The sequence below is a fragment of the Chinchilla lanigera genome, unplaced genomic scaffold (genome assembly GCF_000276665.1).
Source record: "Chinchilla lanigera isolate Chin_1 unplaced genomic scaffold, ChiLan1.0 scaffold00024, whole genome shotgun sequence".
NCBI lineage: Eukaryota > Metazoa > Chordata > Mammalia > Rodentia > Chinchillidae > Chinchilla > Chinchilla lanigera.
Window position 1 is genome coordinate 19,464,065 of NW_004955425.1, and position 5,087 is coordinate 19,469,151.

Sequence of the window (5,087 nt, forward strand, 5' to 3'; positions counted from 1 at the left end):
GACCTTGCGCTTGCCAGGCAGGCGCTTTTGCCGCTGAGCTAAATCCCCAGCCCCCAATTCAGATACATCTTATAAAAGATCACATCAGGCAGAAACTATGGAAAGTCTCCTGTAATAACAGAGAGCAGTATTCCTGTTGCCTTAATGCCTGATAGACAGGATTTGTTCAGAGAGTGCTCTGCTGTCACTGTATTGTAGCTGGTGCAGCATACTGAACAGCGAGCAGACATAATAGCAAACAGGTGGGGTTGGACAAATTGTTAAGGATCTTTGTATTCGGTTGCATCAAGTGTCCTTTAATAGTCCCAGCTAAGCCATCTGCTGACATGACCCTGCCAACTTCACCACTACCCTCCACCCTCCAGCATATCTGATTGGTCTCAGGATGATCACTTTTTCCAGGAAAACCCATTCATAAGCTAGACAAGAAGTGGGATGGTTAAAAAGATCAGTTGTCTTGTATATTATTTTAAACTGAGAAGCATCTACAGAATGACCTGGCTTGCAAAAGTTAAAAGACAATCATGAGGTAGTGCACAAGCATTGAGGTTGTTACAGCAAACTCACTCCACGGAATGAAAACCCAAGCATGACTAGAGCATGAGGCAGAACAAAGATGAATGAAAGACCCACGGTGCAGGGGGCACGGCAGGGCGGCAGGAGCATGGCATGGAAGAAGCGATGCTTGCTTCCTTCCCTAGCAGGGCTCCTGTTCTTGTTGAGAGCTAATCATTTAGCTTCATCCAACAACATACTGAATCAAATCAGATGAATTTTGTGTGCATTGTGAGGATGTCTGCTTGCTAAGAGGACACCCCAGTGACGTACTCATCAGACCTACACTGCACAGTAATAAAACCAAATTCGTGTGGCAGTGTTCTGCGGAGTAAGATTTTATGGAGTTTATTTGTATGCCATTTCCCCTGAAGACTCACCAAATCTCAAATGAAAGACGGGCAAAAATTATTTTCTGTCTACCTTGACCCCTGGGGTAGAGAAACTAGCTATTGTATTAGAATACTAGTAATCTCTCTTTCTCAGAGACAGTAATTTTCATGGCTTAGGGTAGATAAAACTGAATAATTCAGTATCAATAAATGGTAGGAGGAACTTAAAAGAATTGTTTTTCCCAATGTAAAGAATGCGATACATTAAAGTGAAGTGAATGAAAAAGTTCCAGAGCTTCCAAATTGCTAATGGGGATCACCTCTGAGTGGTTAGATCATGGTATCTTTGTGCTATAATACATATGTATTACTGCTGTAATGCTAGGGACAAAACTGTAAAGAACAGCTGAATATGTGTTCATTTCCACTTCATCTAAAACATAAATCCTAAGTTCTAGTTGTCTGGTTAAATCCAGAAGACACTAGGAAGAATGTTCCCTATAATTTCCACTACTGTTTTTCCCATGACAGAGACTTTGACTTGGCTTTAAAGACGGGATGGTTAATGACACAGAGTTTAGTGTGAAAGGAGCTAGGTCCCATTCAAGTTCCTACTGCTGCATCACATTTGAATTAAGCCAGTCATTATCTCTCTGGGTTTCAGTTTTCTGATCTGTTAAATTTGGCTTCAGCAAAATAATTGCAAAATCCTTAAAAATTCTGTGAGTGTTTCAAGCATTTATGTCACTATTTCTTGGTATCACTACAGTATTTTCCAAGTCTAACTTGAACAGTTTGTATGCCACTTAAAATTATGTAAAACCACTGGAGTTTTAAAAGCACCCACAGATACGGACAAAGTTTAAGAGACAGAACTAATGGTCTGAACATATGATGACATGCCTCATAATTTTGATTTCTTTAGACAAAAGCCTAAAGTATCTCAAAAGGAAAATACTGAGCAAACCAAAAATATATGCAGGCCTTTAACAAGGTACTATAAAAAGGAAAATATATAGAATTGATACAAACTGTTGGCTGTAAGAGAAAATCATGTCTCCAATATAGCAAATGAATAGAAAAAAATTTATATTATGATGCAATACCTATTACTTATTTGTGAATACACGTTTATCAGAATGTACAAATATCGATAATAAATAAATGATTGCCTACTTGAGATATTACATTTACTTGTAAATCTCTAGGTCCTAGAGATACACATACACACACACACACACACACACACACATCCTAGCACCAACACCACAGTACACATATAACAAGTTCAGGTTTTACTAATATTTTTCTATCAAGTTATGATAAAAACTTGAAAGTAAAAAGATTAGACATTTTAAAGTTTGAAAATGTATTTTAAAATATAAATGGTAGCTGGAAAAGTATTGATACAAGAAAGGGGAAAATAAATGCCAACTTTAATTCAAGTTACAGTTTTGCTTGTTTTATTATTTTTGTAGGTTTATTTGTTTGCTTGTTCACTTGTTTTGTGTTTTGGTACTGACGACCAGTTCTTTTTTTTTTTTTTTTATTTTGAGGGTCTCACCAGTTAGTACGTTGCCTAAACCGGGCTTGAACTTGCAGTCCTACCGCCTCAGCCTCCCAGAGTGTTGAGACATCAGATAGGTACCAGTATACCTAGTTATGGTTTTTCCTAAAAGAACATTTATCTAAAACTCTACTACCTTTACTTCAATATTTCCTCATCCCATATTATGCTCAAATTAAAGACATTTATAGATAATGAAAATGTCTATATTTGCAATAAAAATATAAAATGATAGAGAAAATTTAGCTTACAAGAATGCAACAGTCTGTCAAGCCATTCTATTGCTACCAAATATATTTCCTAAATATCCTCACTTAGTATATAATATACAAAACAGCTAGATAACTTTTCTCTAGCACTTTTGGAGGCTGCCAGAATGCAAAACTATGAATGGGAGAGTCAAGGCTAAAATAAGGGGGATGGGGAAACCTCAAATAAATGATGATTCCAAGTTTACAAATAATTGAGAGAATGGGAAGACATTTCACCTCAGGCCCACGGAAAAGTAAATGAAATATGCCCTCTTCCTGAACTCCGCACCCAATAAACCTACAGGTAGGAAAAATATATCCCAGCTTCTTCCGCCTTAAAGAATATGTAAAGAAATGTACACCTAGCCAGAGCCCTTAGGTAGTGATACTCGTAAAAGCCAGACCAAAGGAGGCGGGTGGCGAAGGACAGCAACTCACTGTTCCATTTAAAGACCTCTGCCTTCCTTTTCCATTCTCCAGCGGCAGTTCTCGTTTATATGGCAACGTGGCTACTCTCCACTCTACCCTCTGTCTCCACCTGCCTTGCCTGGAATCTGCCATGAGGAAGTCAGACCTGGAGCATTTCAGATTCGCTGATTCAGTGCTCACTGTACTGTTTCCACCTCAAAATTCGCGCAATGACAAATGTATACAATAGGAGAAAGGGGAGCCGAGACAGAGGAACAATCTCTACAAATGTTTGGAAAATACGGAAGGCATAATAGATGATAGCCTCAAAGAAGCGACAACTAAGCACTTCTTAAAGAGAGGCCTTCTACTGTGCACCATAAACCTTAAGAGGCACCGTAACTAAGAGTCACAAAAAGTGACTGCCAGACCCACATCTTTACCAAGGAACCGAAAGACTACCTTCACCTTTCAGCAGAACGAAGTCTATTTTCTGGTGAATTAAAACCTGCAAAGTTAGACACAAGGAAAGACAGCACAACTGCTCTTTACAGCGAAAAAAAGGGAAATAAAATGAAGATGTACATAATGGCCATGAGGCCCTCGTGCCCTTTCCCTGACTGAGTCCCGGAACAGCGGCAGCAGGTACCCAGCTCCCATGCAGGAGTCTAACTGTTTTCTCTGCTGGAAAAATTCCACCAACATGCACACAGAGATTCTTCCATGAAAAAGAAGCTCACTGACTAATCTTATTAACGCAAAATCCAAAGCCCAAACTGCCAACATATAGGGAACTTTCTATCGGCTTGTAGTGCCTTCCTCATTAATTTGAATAAACACCCGAGGATCTTAGTTGAGAAAAGCCTCCAATGTGAAAAAGGCAAAACTGAGCTGACTGAATTACCTTAGAGGAAACCTTGGTGCTGTAGCAAGCAGTGTCCCAGCCCAAAACTCAAAGTAATATCCTCAGATGAGAAAAGATGTCACATCTGTAACAGTGCCATACATACCATGTTATAAGAAAGGGGAAAAACAAAAGTGCTCATGCAACTAACAAATACGATCACCTAAACTGAGATGGGATATACAGCAGAAACCAGGCTACTTTTTCTGTAACAAGCTGCATAATAAATATTCTAAGCTTGTCGGATCTGAGTCTGAGCTCTGCTTCTGCAACGCTGCTTGCCCTAGTGGCATAATCATTGGACTTGCTTATGCAATTGCATGTTGATACCTGATCAAATTTATCAATTTATAAATAAAGGCTGCAGCACAAAACTGAGAAACCACCTGGATATGAAAGGCCAGAGATGGAAAGTGGGAAAAGAAAGCCAAAGAATAAATCCAGGGAGTTCAAGATCTATAATTCCAGAGAGAACAAAGAAAATGTCAAGAGGTAATTTTTAAAAAATACAATTTTTTACAGAACAGAAGGACATAAGCCTCTAGATTTAAAAAGTCCCCTGAGTCCCTAATGATGAATAAACACAAAGACCCAAATCAAAGTACATCCTAGTACAATCTTCATATTCCTGGGCAAAGAAAGTATTAGGAAAGCTTCTAGAAAAACTAATGGAGTATATTTTACAAAAGACTTCAAAACAGGATACTGTTTGATTCTCAACAGCAAAGGCAGTTATGAGAGGACAAAATCATGATGGGAAATGATTGTTATGGCTTGTGTCCCTCATGCCTCATGTAGACAGAGATAGGGCTCTTTCAGAGGTGGCTGGATCTAGGTTGTGCAACTGAGTCAAGGTGAAATGTTAAGATTAAGGGTGGGTGACATAGTTCCCCAGAAGGAGGGCTTCCGGCACACAGGGAGCCACGGGTGGGGAGCGCCAGTCTTCCGCTGGCTAGCTTCCTGCCTCCTAGCTCCCGGAGGGAGGGCCCCCAGTGCATGGGGAGCCATGCGGCGGCAGCGCTGTTGCGCACCGGCCTAACCGCTGTTAGGCCGCTGTTGCAGCTGCAGCC

The 5,087-nt window shown here is 40.0% G+C and overlaps 1 protein-coding gene across 4 annotated transcripts in view; it reads right to left on the reverse strand.

Moving 5' to 3' along the window:
- Ctnna3 (catenin (cadherin-associated protein), alpha 3) overlaps positions 1 to 5,087 on the reverse strand; it is a 1,502,556-nt gene that overhangs the window by 840,420 nt on the left and 657,049 nt on the right. The gene's annotated exons all lie outside the window — the stretch shown is intronic.